Source organism: Motacilla alba, chromosome 7 (assembly GCF_015832195.1).
Source record: "Motacilla alba alba isolate MOTALB_02 chromosome 7, Motacilla_alba_V1.0_pri, whole genome shotgun sequence".
Classification (NCBI taxonomy): Eukaryota; Metazoa; Chordata; class Aves; order Passeriformes; family Motacillidae; genus Motacilla; species Motacilla alba.
The window spans coordinates 9445071-9461633 of NC_052022.1; the positions used below are offsets into that span (position 1 = coordinate 9445071).

General features: G+C 41.8%; 1 protein-coding gene across 3 annotated transcripts in view; it reads left to right on the plus strand.

Moving 5' to 3' along the window:
- Positions 1-972: 972 nt before the first annotated feature.
- ZNF148 (zinc finger protein 148) overlaps positions 973-16563 on the plus strand; it is a 43630-nt gene continuing 28039 nt past the window's right edge. Inside the window, exons 1-2 of one of the 3 annotated variants that reach the window (XM_038142239.1) lie at positions 2800-2899; positions 3389-3590. The gene's annotated coding sequence lies outside the window, so the exon portion shown is untranslated. Of the gene's footprint in view, positions 2900-2982; positions 3591-16563 lie in introns of those variants that run through there. The other 2 variants (XM_038142238.1, XM_038142241.1) reach the window with 2 other exon arrangements.

Consider the following 16563-nt stretch of genomic DNA (forward strand, 5'->3'; position numbering starts at 1 on the left):
CCCAAAGCCACTTTTTAATACATAAACGACTTGTTCTTCCTATTTTTTTTTTTGTTTCGAGATTTACACAGAAAAGAGAAGAAAAATAAAATAAAAGGAAGGAGGGTGAAGTGGTTTTTATTTTTCAGAATTTAGTCCTCTTAAAACTGAAAGGTACTGTGCTCCATGCTGCATACACATTGCCTTTTAGAGGGTTTCTCATGGATGGGCAACTTTTGGAATTCAGAAGGGAAAGACTATATTAAAGATTATTAATTATTTTACCTAGGGAAAAGTAGAGTTTTTCTGCTATTTACAGAGCAGTGTAAGGAAAAAAATATAGGTCAAAATGCAAATGCTCCTTTAAGCTTCTCAAGCTACTGTGTTTATATATTTATTTTCTATTTTGCTATGTCAAAATACTACTATTAATAAACAACAGAGTATTAATTATGTGTCAAACACCAATATGAACATCAGTACCACAGCTGGGTGACTTGGTGAGGAAGTGCCATCATTTGAGAATATGTGAGGGAGAGGTCCAGGGGCTGATGTGTCCCTTCACCACCTCTGCCCTGGTGCGGGGGACTTCCAGGTGAACAAAGCACTGTAAGATTCTTACTGAACTTGACAATTTATAGGTGCTTAATTCCTCTTAAAACAACACAAAAACCTGCACCCTAACCCGAACTGTGATTTGAAAATTGGAACATTTCTTGATTAAGGTCATAGAAGAATGATAAGAGAGTAATGAAGAGTAATGAACAGCACTCAAATATGCTGAGTCTTACTATTTTGCATTAAATACAAGGCAGTCTTTCTTCTTCGTACTACACTGTTAATTGCCAAACAGATATTTTGAAAAGCAGGTTCCAATTGATGTGTCCTTGGAGAAAGACTTGTGCTCACCCTGCAGAAAGCTTTAATTCCTCAGTGTGTTTTTAAATAAGGTTTTAGTGCTGAGCTTTCTGACTCAGACTTAATGCAATTCAAAAGATATTTTTTTTGACAGGGAAAAATGAGTAAAGTCACCAAGTTAACTGTCTTTGAAGGAAAAAAAAAATCAAAGCTGAATAAATGTACGTCTTCCCTCAGTTTCTAAAACTCTTTGGAAATGAAAAAGTTTCCCCTTTTATTCAATAAGCAGGTTAATGACACTTCTTGTATTTGTGTAAAATTGTAGACGACAGCATGGAATGTAGCTTCATTTTATTAACCCCTTCCTCGGTTCATAGACATTGAGTACTCAACACCATCGTTTTGAAATGTACATATTGCACAAAGTCAAAGGGCAGACCTTCTTCAGGGTCCTGGTGTCATTAATACTCTCTTCTTAATGCAATTTCTTGCACTGTAACTTGATGGCACAACCTCTGACCTGCGTGAGGGTGCAGAACCTTATTAATGCACCTTGTTGAAGGAACTCGAAACCCTATGTTCAGCTGACTCACCGGGCAGATGCTTCTCACTTCGAACAGAACCTGAGTGAAGGGCATAAGCCTCATCACAGAGACAGGGTGATCCTGTAGGACAGCCTGGGAATAACTAAGCTTGTAGCAAAAAGCTTTGGGCTTCTGCTGATTGAATGAGTCACAGAGCTAAGCCCAGCGAAGCTGGTAAATTTTACCCAACAGAGCTTATGCAGATCTTGGCTTCAATCCAGCAGAGCACTTAAGCACATGCTTAATTATACGCAAATGACATAGAGCAATTGAGGTACGCACGTGTTTAAGTGCGTTGCTGGGTGAAAGACTTTATTTAGAGAAAGGTGGAAAAGTTGGTAACCCCTGAAAAAGGTGAAGTTGCGAGGTGCAAGTGACACCGTGCCACAGCCCAGGCTGCGGAGGTGCAGCCAGTTCGGGTGGAGAGCTAGTCCAGGGAAGGTGTTGGGTTTTAAGATTGGGCCTCTAGCGATTTTCCAAATGGTTTAGTGCGCAGGGTCATGGCGAACATCATGGCAATGGAGATTACAGTGCAGAAAACTCACGCTGGGACTTTCAGATGGATTTGGAGGCCCTGAGAGTCCGAGGGACACCACGTGTGTAATGGCACTGGCAGTCTGCAGCGGGGCCTCACCCAGAGATGCATCACGAGTGGAGAACCAGATCAGGCTTTACTTCTATACACTGACACTTGGAACAGGCTGCCCAGGGAGCGCGTGGAATCTCCCTCTTTGGAGACATTCCAAACCCACCTGGACGCGTTCCTGTGCCACCTGCTCCAGCTGTGACCCTGCCTGGGCGGGGGGTTGGACGGGACGATCTCCAGAGGTCCCTTCCAGCCACAACAATTCTGTAGTAGCTGAGCCTTCTCCCCGACGCCGACCGCGGCCGCTCCGGCCTTCTCTCCTCCGGCAGGCCCTGCTGCGCATGAAGCCGCCGGCCCGACACCGCGGGGCACGGGGGCCGCCCCCCGCCGAGGCCGATGCCCGAAGGGTCTCTCCCGCCCCGCCTCCGCTCGGGGCCGGCGCGGGCAGCGCTCCCACGGCCGCGGCGGCCTCCTGACCCGCGCGTAACCCGGCACCGCCCGCCCCGGCAGCAGCCGCAGCCCCGGCTCGGCCGCCGGCTCCCGTCTCGCTTCCCCATCGCCGTCATCGCCATCCTCCTCCTCCTCCTCCCGTCCCGCCGGTCCTCCGGGCGCGTTTCCCGTGGTGCAGCGCGCGCGCGGCGCTCTGGCCGGGTGTCGCTGTCACCGCCCGCGGACGCTCGGCGGAGCAGCAGGAAGGAGCCGCCGCCGCCGCCGCCGCCGCTCCCCCCGGGCTCCCCCCGCCGCCGCCGCCGCCCCGCCGGCCCCCCCTGCCCGCGCCCCGCCGCCCCCGCCATGCCCGGGGCCGCGGCACGGCCGCTCTGAGCCGCCGCCGCCGCCGCCGCGCCCCGGCCCGGCCCGGCCCGGCCGCCTTCTCCTCGCAGCTCTGCGGCCGGTAAGTGCCGGCGGGAGCGAGCCGGGGCCGGTCGGGGCCGTTCGGTGCGCGGAGGGAGGGCGGGAGGAGGAGGAGGACAGGGAGGGGAAGGAGGGAAGGAAGGGAGGGGGGGCCGCGGCGCGGTGCGTCCCGCATGGGCCGCGCTTGGCCCCGGCGCGGAGAGGCCGGCGGGGAGCGGGGGATGAAGAGGCGGCGGGCGCCCTCCGCCCGCCGCTCCCGCTGCTCCCGCTCCGTCCGCTCCCCCGGCCGGGAGCCGCGGCGCCGCGCAGGCCGCACCGGGGCGGCGGGGATGGGGCCGGCGGGGCTGCCTGACAGACGGACAAAGAGCTGACGGACGGACGGACGGACAGCGCGTCCCGCCGGCCCCGTCCTCCCGGGCCGTATCCTCCCGCTGCCCGCCTCTCCATTGTTCCCGGTGTAAGATAGGTGAAGCGTGCCGACCTGCGAACAGTCATTTCGTTTGGTTTTATTTCTGCATAACCTTCTCAGAGTCTCCTCTCAGCTGCTCGGAGGAAGCTTTTGCACGGCACCTCTTTTCCCCAGCGTCGGGAGCTGCTAACAAGTGCCAGGCTGGAAGTGGCTTGGGAGAGCAGGGGGGACCAGTAGGAGTTGAAGAGAAATTAGTTGGGCTTCAAACACTTTCACTCATCAACATCATTCCTCCCCCGATTCCTGCCAAACCTCAGCTGGGGTGAGTGCAGCAACGTCTGCATTAAGCTGGCTCATGGAAAGGGAAGACATTTATGTTGCAAACATAAACCATCTCTCTGACCACTTTGTTTTTGTAAACTGTTTAGGGCAGCTGTGAGAGATTTTGCAGAATGATTGAAAAAAAAAAAGTGGATGTGTGCAATCCAGTGATCACAACTTTAGTCTTGCTTTGAAAGTCTGCTTGGAGCATGACCTATCTCTGTCTGCATACACGTGACATTCTGGTCCAAGAAGTTGTAGATGGGAGAGATGTCTCAGTCCTGATGAACAGCATCTTTGCCACTGGACAGGACAAATGACAGAGGACTGTGTTTTTTTCTTTTGAATAGGATCTCAGTTGCTTTGTTTATTTCTGTACTTATTTGCAAATGTCAGTAGTACTTTACCAGCTTGCTAGGAATATATACATGGGCCCACCCATCATGCTTCAACAGTTTGGAGTGCCCATGTCCAATTTTGATATTGTAAGTGCTATAAATTTTGTAACCATTCTCCATGATTTTGGTGAATATGCCTTGTGAAGGGAAGAAGTAGAAAAACAGTACTACCCTGCATCAATTTTTGCAGGTGTTCTTATCCTGTTCTCAAAATCAGTCCAGATAAACCAGTGGTCTGATTGAGACTTAACGTCTATCCTGCTGTGTGAAAAGTTTGCGTACCTTCAGGCCATGTTAGTTTTTCAGTGTTCACTTGCAGTGTTTGGGTTTGTGCATTGTCCAGTGACAGCTGTCATCTGCAGGAGTTTTGGCTGCCCCGGAAGCTCTGGAGCATGTGAGGCCTGCTTTCCTGTGGATCTCGTGGGATCTGCAGGCTCGGGGTACAGACACATTCATAAGAGAGACCAGCAAAGCCTGCTCTTGTTGCAGTAATTTAGGAAAAAAAAATTCAGTTTCAGTTGCAGTTTCCTGAAAACTGTTGTCATGGCCTTTCCTCATGAATACTCAACTGAATGTATGTGTGTGCTCAGTTTCCAAAAGTGTTTTCTTTGTATTTTTTCTGGGTGTCTGCATGCCCCTCTTCCTCAAGTATACCTGTACTTAAGTCAGTGAGCTGATATAAATGATGAAAGCTGAAAAAGATGAGGATGAGCTCTTGCATTTAGACTGCTGTGTGCATGTGTCCTTCTGTCTTTGCTCCTCAGGCTGAGACCTGAGAGAACAGATGTGTATGTAATCTATGCTCCTGTTACTCTGTCTTGTCCATGTGCGCTTCATGCCTCCTGTATTGCAAACATACTCTGTTTATGGAAAAATCCCTAATATAATGGGTCATGAAATCAAACTATTAAGTGGGTAAGTAGCTGCTTGAACAACCACAGTGATTTTTAAAAAAAGGGAGAAGAATTATTCAGAATATGAAAAGTTCTGTTGCAGACTGTTCACCTGAAGGAATATATACTTTGGGAATATTGTTATGTAGTTTTTCAAAAGGTGGTTTTCCCTCTGAGTTCAGTGTGTACAAGTTTATTTGTATGAGGATTTAAAGCACTGTGGGGCATGGGGATGTTCTAAAGACAGTTGGTGTAAAACCATTGAGGTTGGAAGTTCGTACTTCCCTCTGAGAATTTCTGTGTACCAGTAATGTTGGAGTTGAACTATCAGAATGCTAATAATATATTATTCTAGTGAAATATGGTGATGGTTCATCTTAAAGAGTTTATCTCACTTCCAGATATGTTCTCTGCACCACAGATTCAGTAAAATAGATTTGCAAATAGTGGAGCTCAGGGTATCAGTTGTTAGTAGATGGATTTAGGTTAAACATTTTAAAATGTGCTAATGGGGAGGAAGTGTTTGTATTGTAGTAATTTGGGGAGAAACGTGGTAGGTTTGTTTTTTGTGTCTGCTGCTAGACATTTGTGATTTTTTTGTGACTGGAATCTCTGTAGTGTCTTCCTCCAGCGAGGATTGCTGTGTGGGCTCTTACAAATGGAGACCTGTCTGTAGGGAGCAGCTTGATGGAATGGGCCTTAATCCATCAAAACCCCTTTAAGTGTTTAGCATAATTTGGGATTAAGTTTGATTTAATTTTGGCTCTAATATAAAATACATTTTTCTCTGTGAAATAGTGGAAGTTAAATAAGAGATAGTAACACTGGTAATGTCTTCTGTAAATGAGGATACTGCTGTTACCCTAAATATGGAATGAAGCATCCAGTTTTCTTGTCCAAACCTAACATGTCTTATGTGTTAAATGAATGGCACAAGCACTGAAAAGTAAGCACCAGTGGAAATACTTTTTACTTTGAAGGCTCTTAAATGGATCTAACAGAGAAATAGAAAGGTTTTATTTAAAATAAGTACTTCCTCTGCCTTTGCCTGGCAGTTTAATTGATAGCTGCCTTTCAAACCAGCATCATTTATGATGAAATGGATTCAAGCCTTCAGCTTGCAGTCTGATCTGCATAACTGAGTGTTTAAAGACAAAAGTGGTCCCACAAAGCCTCCATGGATGTAACCACACATGGGTGTCTGCTTCTATCAGGTTGCAGGGCTTATGTAAAGGATCAGTACTGTGATTAAGTTCCACTTTAATTCTTTAGGTTTTTTTGAAAGAAATACTTTAGGGAAAATTATATTTCTTGAAGTACTGAGATTCATGATTTTTTTTCTTTTTTCAGTTCTGTAAATTGGTATCTGTGCAGAAACCCTTGTACTAGTATTGAGTTAAATGTACAAACTTATTGTTTTTGAACAGCTGAGACATAGCTATTGACAAGACATGTCAGCAAACCACAGCCATTGGCTATAATGTGTAGTTATGTGCCAAGCACAAATTTCTGTCTAACAAAGGAAAATCCATTCAGATTTTCATGAGATTTATTTTCATTTACACAAATGCTGTTAGTTACTTTATTTCAGTACTTTCCAGTGAAGTTAAATACACAACCCCATCTGTTTGGCTCATTAGCTGGTTCTCTATATACATTTTAAGTATACATTTTTTAATCTACATAGAACAGAATGTTTTATCCATCAGCAGTAATTCCATAAACTACAAAAGTAATAAAATTTTTAAACTATTTAACTTACAATTTATTGTACAAATTAAAATACAATAACATATGTGAGTATTCAAATATTATATGTGATTAAATTATCATTCATCATGTTGGATAAAATACTTGGAAAAAACCTATAATGTGTTTCCACAAAACTTGATTGTAAGTGTGTCCCAAGGGGAAATTCGCTGTCTTTTAGAAAGACTGTGCAATCCACAACATGCAGAAGGGTTAGAATCTCCTGATAACTTCTTTCACACTGTCAGAGTGTTATTTTGGGAGATAATGTAGAAGCTGGTACTGCTTTTGCTCCAAAATAATTTTGATGTACTCTTAGGATTTTATCAGTGTGTTAGTGTATTCCAGACTATGATATCAAGGGGTAGCACTGTGAATACATGTAGTGTAGTTAATGTATTACTAAGTTATATTATTTTATTATTTCATTGCACTTTTGAAAACAGCAAGCCATAGCTCAATAACAGCATGTGTATTGGCCTGATCCTGGAACTGATACTCTGCTGGCATATTAGTATCACAGTATCTGCATCTTGTCACGGTATGTGCAGAAAATCTTAAGACTCTGCTGTCTAATTCTTCCCTTATGACTAGGATGACATTTTTATAAGCGCAGAATTAAACAGTCTGATGATAAAATGAAATCTGTGTGGGAAGAAGTTCCAACCTGCAAACAGCAGTAGACTATAATTTATGAACAGCCTATCAAATATAAACTGTCTAGATCTCTTGCACTGGAAAAAACCCCAAAAAAATCCAACATAAAAACCAAAACCAAAATTCAAGGTGCCTGTAAAATGTCCATAAACCAATTTCTTGATATAACATGTGATATTACTCATGTGTAAGGCTGTTGTGATATCTGTGTGAGCTCAGCTATGTGACTGATAGAGCCTTCTGCTCTAAAATAGTTTCAAATGGCAGCTGCATCTGCAAGGGTAAAAGATGCCCATTCATAAAAACTTGTACAACTGTCTTAAATGTTCTTGTAATAATTTCCCATAAAGGCTCCATTAACTTTTGTTACTTATGCACCCCACCATGGATATAAAAGACTTCATTAGAGAGGTTACAATGCCAGTAACATCATGACCAGGTCGTGTTACCTTAGTGCAAGAGGTGAAGTGAGAAACACTGATGCTGTGCAGATGTGTCATAGTCATATGATCACTAGCAGTGTTTAAGAAAAGGGAAACCCCAACTTTTTACATTCTCTGAATGGTAACTGCTATGTGATTGCTCTGGAAATTTGTCAGATTTTTCTTTTTCTGTTGTTAGTATTGTATTTGAATCAATGAAATGGTGATAATGCTCCTAAAAAGTGTGTGTGCATGCAGATGGATATGCAAGACTCTAGTAGCATGTATTTATGATGCTGTCTGGCCTAAAGCTCTAGTCCTGGAGGATGAGAAATGTTCATCAGAAAGTGGAATTTATTTTGCCAAACAATAAGCAGCGTGTTTTAGCCTGGGATGTCTCTGGGAAGGGGCAAAGCAAGGAAGCATTTCCTAAATACACAGGGTTTCTGCAGGTTTCTGTGGGTACTGAAAACTCTCCAGGCTTGCTTTCAACAAGTGATCTTTAGAATTGCACTGCAGACATTCTTCAGTTTTGTAAAGGCAGGGAAGAGGGAGCAAAGTGAGTATGTATGCCAAGAAATAAATACATTTCACAGGATCCATGGATGATTTTTTTAGTCTGTAGGCATTATAACAGTCAGAATTTCCAGATTCAGTGGATGATTTCAGAGTGTTTCAAATAGGAGTACTGTGAAGGAAATTATCATCTCCTGAGGCATGATTCTCCTCTGGTTTTGACCACATGCACACAGTGGTTTCTAACATAGGTCTCTGTTACCTGTCAGTCTCTATCAAACCAAACACATGGGAGATGGATGACAGCTGCCAGGCTTTTAAGTTGGGTCATTTACAGCACTGAGCAGTTCTTGATGCAACAGTAACCATATACATAAATTTAAGGCACGTTCTCTTTTGTGTCTGTAAAGTTTCTTTTAACAAAGAAGTTCTTCACAATAGATGGGTAAGCTCAACCAACTCCTTTTTGCTAGAGTAATCTTGCACTGCTTACTTTGAAGAAAATTTTTATATTGACTACTGTAGATCAACTGCAGGAGGAGGTGGTCAATCCTCAGGATACCAACATGTGATACAATTATTTTACCAAAATCACTTGCAGATTTTCCACACATGCCCATGAAATATTCGTTTTCAACTTCTGTTTTGACCTTATAACTGTTTTCTTTTTTTGAAAATAAAGTCTAGTGTGAAGGTGCCCTGAGTGAATATTGCTTTAACAATATCAAATAAAAATGAATCTTACATATGGGAAAGACTGCTGTCATCCTTCAAGCTTTATTAGGCTGTGGTTCTCAGGAGCTTCCTCTGTCACTGGTGAATCTGACAGTTATATTTTGTGATGAATTTTTGTCTGAGTCAGCAAAAAGATGTCAAAGTTGTGTGATTGTGTTCTGAGGAGCAGGAAAGCTTGTATTGTTATGGGGTATAATGAAGTAAGGAAAAGCTACTTGACTTTAGTGTTGTTTTTTCCTGGTAGAGATTATGGCGTTGTCTTTTTAAATGACTTGTAGAAAAGAATTTTTATGTATTTGAAATGTGTTTTTTTTATGATCACCAATGATAAAATTAAGTTACTGAGAGGGAAATTAAAATAGAGTTTATAGAAGAGAGGCACACAGAGGATGATCATCCAGTTGTCACAGTATTTTGCTGGAAGATGGGAAGTAGGTGGCAATTTGTAGACAAAACCAGTGGGCTTGTTGTCTGAATCTGACAGTTAAAAGTAGATCATGCAAACCAGGCATGTTCAGCTGGTGCCTGTTAGGAATCAGTGTTACAAACACTATATTGGATCAAATGTAGTGCAGCCTTAAGTGTGAGTTTACTGTCACTTTCCAAGGAACAGTGATGTGAAAGGACAAACTGACAGAAAACTTAATCTGTCAATTCTTTGTATGATCTTGCATTTTACTGTCCAGTGTGCCTTTGTGTCACCCCTGGATTACATTCCTTGTAGTCACAGGACAGGCAGGGGGCTTTCTGCAGTTGTGCTGGTGATGAGAGTGTGGCTGCATGTGCAGAAAAAATGGAATCTGTTGCAGTTACATCTTATGTGCCTAAAATTTGGGTAGCTCTTCATTTCCCACATCGGGTTGGACACAAGTTCAGCAGAGAAGTCTTGGCTCTGGTGCTTCTATCTTGGGTACTTGGACAAGTAATGTTAGGACAAGGGGTAATGAACTGAAACAGGGTAGATTTAGAGTAGCTATTAGGAAGAAATTTTGACTGTGAGAGTGGTGAGACACTGGAAGAGGTTGCCCAGAGAAGCTGTGGATGCCCCATCCCTGTCAGCGTTCAAGGCCAGGCTGGATGGGGCCCTGAGTGGAAGGTGTCCCTGCCCTGGTTTGGATCTAGGTGATCTTTAAGGTCCCCACTGAGCCAAACCATTCTAGGATTCTGTTACAGATTGTTGCCCTGTTACCTGTGGAACACATCTTTGCATTGAGGGAACCTGGGTGAGTGCAGCTGCGTCAGTGTGAGCCTCTCAGCATGGATGGATGAGGAACCAGTATCTGGAAAGCAGTCCATAAAGGCAGAGTATGCTGAATTTTTCTTTCATCTGAATCCTGTCAGAATATTTTCTGGCTTTACAAATTGGTTTCCTGCTTGCTTAATCATATGGATTATATTGAATGTGTTTTGCTATGACTTGGCTTCATCATGAAGTTATTTGACTATGGGTTGTCAAAAATTTCAGACCTGTTCAGAATGGTAGCCCTTAATTATTGGTCTGTGAGTTAATGGCATCAAGAACCTTCAAGATTTTTATTCCTAGTAATTACAGGAGTTGTTATAAACATGTATCATATCTTTTAATCATTATGAATTTCTGTTTTAGTGTATTCTAGGACTTAATTAGTGAGAATTAGCTGCAGGGCACCAAAGTCATTGAGGTAGAATCCAATTTCCACAACCTTTTTATTCAAGAGGGCACAATCCTGAGAAGCCTGTGTTTTGTTTTTTGGATTATTTTCAGTGTTAGCTAATGGGCCAGGATATCTGTGTTATTATTGCTCTTATAAAATAGTTTCTAGACATCTCATGTTTTGTCTTGCCTCAATCTGAAAATGAGCTTAAGTGCCTGAAAGTTCTTTGAGAAATTTAAAACTGTAATGAGGAAAAATCACCTTGGGGTATATGGTAGAAGTCAGTGGGATTCCTTGTTCATACCATTTTTGAAGTATCAAGGGAAAGAATTACCTGGAAGTTCTTGCTGAGGTTGTGGATAGTCTTTTGAAGCGGATACACTGCAGAAGCACACTGGATTTAGTACTTGATTTGCCTTTTTTTTTCTTTTGAAGTGAGGGTCATTGAGATTAAAAATGAATTAAAAGAAGCTGATTTATAATTCTGGAATTTTATGTAAGTGGGATAGGAATAGTTCTTAGTTGATTTAATCTGACCACAAGTGTTGGTTAGCAGTAGGGAGGTGGTGGATTTGTTGCAACAGTGTGGAAAAAAAAATCCTAACTGGAGATGAGTATATTCTTAAAAAAACTTTCTTTGTTGTCTTGGCAAATGTACATGGGCTGTAACATGCTTGTGTTCCAAGAGGGGTTTTGAGAGTGACCTGGTTGCTCATTTCCATGATTTTAGAGTTCATTTCTACTCCTTCCTCCTCTGGCTGATTTCATACTATCTTTAAATACTAACACATGTCAGTTTATGTGCTGAATCTTCTGTTTATTCCTGATGAAGGTGCTTGATACTGTTCTGATGCTGTAACAGAGTGTGGTTTAGGGCACAGCAATCCCTGATTCCACTGATGAAAATTGCTCCTTGATGCCCAGTTTGTAACTGCTTGAATATTTGAAGAGCAGTGATAGATTTTCTTTTTCTGGCTCAGTGTTGTTCAGTGCTCTCCCTAATGTAGCATCACAACATCTTCTGCTCCTTGATTTTTATCATGCTTTAAAGGAAAGAAAGGGCTACCACCAGGGTATACAGGTTGAGATTCTGCTTCTAGTGATACCTAAATCATTGTCACTGCACTGGTTTTATATTCCAGAGCCGCCATCTCTGAAGGGTCCAAATGCTTTTTGGAAATGTCCTGAGCATTCTGTGATTCTTTTTCTTACCTGATGAGGTTATTATATGGGCTTATTTTTTCCATTGACTATATTACATGTGTGTCGCCTTGTGTTTATGTTAGCAAATGTGAGGTAGGTATTTAATTTTTAGTTGCCAGGTGTATTAGTCTTATGGAATAGTTAGGCTGCTAAAATTCAGCCTTTTTTTTTTTTAATATAGGTAGGATAAAGCTATAGGGTTTGAAGAATGGAGCAGTGAGTAGAGATCTATGTCTTTGAGCTTTGGGCTCTTTCAGGTCTCCTGGCCCACATTTTTGGCCCCCTAAGGTAACACTGTGGTATTTGAAAAGCAGTACAGAAAGCATCAGATTTGCTTGGTCTGTCTGGAGTGAATCTTTTGCTAAAGAGATGTTCATTCTATCATGTTTTGGATTAACTGGATTATTTGAGTTTCTGTTCCATGTGTAGATAGATGAAGGGTGCATTTGAAACACAGCTGAAATGAGATAAATATTCATTAGAAATGAAATTACACTGAGGTATGACAATGCTTCCTCTGCAGAAGAATGAAATGAGAAAATGTTCCTTGCCTGGTGGAAAGTTGTTCTAGAGAGAGCCAAGCACATTTTGTAGAATTTGTTTTGAGATGTTACACAGAATGTAATCTTACCCTGAATAGGTTTGCTGAAATGAAGTTAGGGGAAAAATGCCTGCTCTGTGCATGGTGATGTGCTAAAGTTGAAATTGGAACTTAGGAGAATGCTTCCTGTATTCTAAAATACTTGCATTGCTTTCACAACCTGAGAGCCCATGTTGAAATAACGTCGAGTGCTGAAGTAAGATCTAGAAATATCACCTGTACTCTGTAAGATCTGTATTGTTGTTATTCATGGCCTTCTCACCTGTGGTTTAAAATAGTGTTGTTTTTTTTTTCCTGTAAGTTTTCCTTGTGCTGTCATGTATGTAAATGAGGGATGTCTTCCAGAATCTCTAAAATGGCTTTTGCAGCTAACTTCCAGGTTTTTTGAGCAAAACCTTCTTGGTTATACTTCCGTTAGCTTGTTGTCCAATGTTATTTAATCTATGTGGATGTATTAAGTAATTGTCTTGAATTCTTCTGTAATGACTGTTTTTCTTTAGTACATGTAGATGGCCTTTTAGAAAACATTGAAGCTGAAGTAAAGATATTACAAGAAAAGCATGGTTTTAAAAGAGCAATTTTAGGTGTAAGTCAAGTATGCAAGCCTTAAAATGGCAGCATTGAGCTTTACCTGTGCCACTTAATTTTACCATCCTCCTTAAATTATTAATATATTGCATCTTAATATTATGCCATATTATTTCATGATACATGAACCACAAAGCCCCTACCTTTTTGAATGCCCATGAATTGGATAAGCAGCTGCTCTGTGCTTTGCTTTCTTCTTTTTGAGTAATGTGTGCTCTGCTTAATCCTGTTCTGAAGGCAGAATGAATATATTTCTTTGTGGAATTTCTATAATAGTTATCAGTAGGCTTGTTAGGCCCTCAGAGATAATGTCTGCTGCTCGCTTCACCCCTAAATCCTAGGTGGATCATTGCACCTGATTTAGAGACAGGAGTGGAAAGATGGGAGGGAGAGTGATTTGCCAAGATAACAGATTTGCCCCAAAAGCAGTGGCAGAGCTGCAAAAAGAAGCCAAATCTCTCCTAGTTCTGTTACATCATGGTGGTAAACAATGTTTCTCTTTTCAAAGTCTTACTGTCATGCTTGCCTTTTCTTGATGGCAGTCCCACATTGGTGTGCCCCATCCTCTGATGATTCTGCACCAAAGTGGCTGCTCCATGTCAGTTGGAAACCTTCTGCTGGTTGGGCTTTCTGGTCAGTGGTTAGGTCCTGGAGGAGCCAGACCCCTCTTGCCCACCTTCTCTCAGCAGTTTTCTCAGTCACTGGTGCAGGTTTACCATTCCATCTGAGGTGTGCTGCCTTCTCCCCTCAGGCCTCAGGAGCAAGAGCACCACAAACTGATTAGTTCACCCTTGTGACCTATATTGAATATTGCTTGTTGTTACAAGTATTTTACTATGCCTCAGGGAGAGGAAATGGATAATTCTTGTTTTATGGCTGGAGCATTGGTGCCTGTGAGCTAGATGAAAATTTGTGTTTGGTGTGGATGTCCATTGAGCTCTTTAAGAGCTTTTTAAAAAATTAAAATAGCAGCATTGCATTCATCTTTGTATTTTTAAAGTAGTGCTGTAAGTGACGTAATTGCAGCTCTGAGTACTCAGCATTTTGGGTAAATCTGACCCAAATGTGTCAGAAAAAGCAGCCAGAAAATGTGCCAAATATAATTATTGATCACCTATTTTTAAAACATTTTTGTAAAAAGGGTTTGATCCTATTTTGCAAGGTAGGGTTCAACTGCCTAAATGGTCACGGCTTTCCTTTCATGTGCTCTGTGACTTACACATGTTTTGGCACTTGTAACAAACAGAGCAAGAATCTGTCTGACTAGTTTCACATATTTTTGTGGAGCATTCCATCCAGTGTGCTGTAGATAACCTCGTATGTATGTGTGTGCATATATATATACACACATGCACTTATATTTCTGACATTTGTATTTTGAAAAAGTACAGTACCAGTATTTGTGCTTGGGATTGTGCTGTCTCACTTGCAGGATCTTACACTCGGCCTTGTTGAACTTCATGAAGTTCACAGAGGCCCATCTCTCCATCCTGTCAGGGTGTCTCTGGATGGCATCCCTTCCCTCCAGGGCATCCCCCACTTGGTGTCTTTGGGATCTTGCTGAGGGTGCCCTCAGTCCCACTGTCCATGAGCCTGACACAGATGTCAAACAGCACCACTCCCAGTACCAAGCCCTGAGGAATCCCACTTGTTGCTGGTCTCCACTTGGACACTGAGTCATTGACCACAGCTCTGAGTGCAACCATCCAGCCAATTCTTTATCCCCCAAGAGGAAGGAACAAATGCACACACATGTACAGACCTTTGGTGTTTGGGCCAGCTTGAGAGCAACAGCGCGTTGTTATCTTCTGTAAAGCAGCACTAGCTTTGTGATGAGTAGAGATGCTTCATGGATACTTGCAGATGGTAAAGAAGTTGTGAGGCCCAAGGGGTTGAGGGCTTGTAAAAAAAATCACATTTTAAAAAATCTGAGCATTAGAGTAGGCACCGGTGATAGGGTGGACTCTCAGAGTAAGGAGGAGGGATTGCCCCTTTCAATGACCTTAGCTGTTAGATTGGCTCAGCTTTGTGATATAACTAAAAATCAAACGAAAAACCATTTGACACACTATCTGAAATATTTTTATAAAGTTTCAGCTTGGGGCATGCATGAGATAGATGAAATTTCACAAAATTTTCACCAGTTGGACTGAAATTATAAAATGCTACTTAGAAGATGCTAGGTGGCCTTAGTTATGTGTAGTGTTTGTTTTCCTCAATATAAATGTCACCAGAAGTCCCCAGAGTGAGCACTTTTCAGTCTCCAAGTTTCATGGTGCAAAGACAGAAATCCTGCATTGTTCTTCTGAGGTTAACTATCCAGTGGGAAAAATTCCCAGATAAATTCTGAAAAAGAACTATTTTCTAGTAGTTTATGATTTAGTGCCACAAAAACAGTGTTGTTTTTTTTGTTTTGTTTTTTTTTTCCCTGGATAAAAAGCTGCATTGCCTGTGATTTTTGGGCTATTTAAAGTATGTTTGTGACACTGGTAACACCCCTGTGGATTTTGACATGGAACTGTGGCTTTTTAAATACAGCATCACAAGCTTTTCCATATGCACATTTGATATTAAATTATGGTTATGCTGGTGATGATGGAATACAGATTTCAGCATAAGAAAGGTGACAAAGATTTTCACACATGGATAATTTTATGCACGATAAGGAGATTTCCTGTGAGTAATCCTGTTGATTGTAATAGGACTATTCACAGCTCAGTATGAGTGTAAACCTTGGTGGAGTCAGGCCCTGCACTGGCATGTGTTCAGCAACATGGAGCACTCAGAAATAACTGTGCAACAAGTCATAAGAGTGTATCATATGTTACCTTTTAGAATGTGTTGATTTTATGATCTGTTAACCTTTTCATGGTGATTTATGTTTGATTGCTTTCTTTTTGCAAGTCAACACATTCTAATTGATTCTTAAAAATACTTGTGTGTTAATTCAAAAATCGTTCTTTTAGCTGAGTGTTATTTTTCCGAGTAGGGATAAGAGAGAATTTTATTTATTGTTCTTTATTTAGAACCATTAAGTAGGGTATTATTCTTTACTCTCTAGGCTTCTGCGGTATGGTAAAAATTGAACCTTTGATATTGTGAAAGCTAGCTATGTTTCCTTTCGTATTGGACTACATCCATATTTTAATAGTGCAACTAAATATATTTTCTGATGTGATGAGAATAGTCAGTATTTTTCACGGTTTGATAGGGATTTAAAGTGGATGTTAGGAACCTGTTCAGTTCTAATTTTTCTCTTCCTTTTAGAGGGCCTTGCATTGGTGATGGTTTCATTCATGGAAATGCTTAAACATTAGTCGTTTTAAACATGCTATTCAGCCCTGTTGCTATCTCTTTTTTTCATTAGCATCAGGAATTGTAGAATTATTGGTGACTTTAATACTTCATTTTAGGAGGAAAGCATTTGAGAATGTAGATAGCCATTTTCCCCGTGGTCTGAATTTGGCATAGCCGCCGGGTATGTGTGGGTGGCAGCTCTGAGGTGTTCATCTGTGTGTGCACATGGCCTTTGTGGAGCAGTTTCACAATGCACTTTGATCTGATCCAACCACTGACCA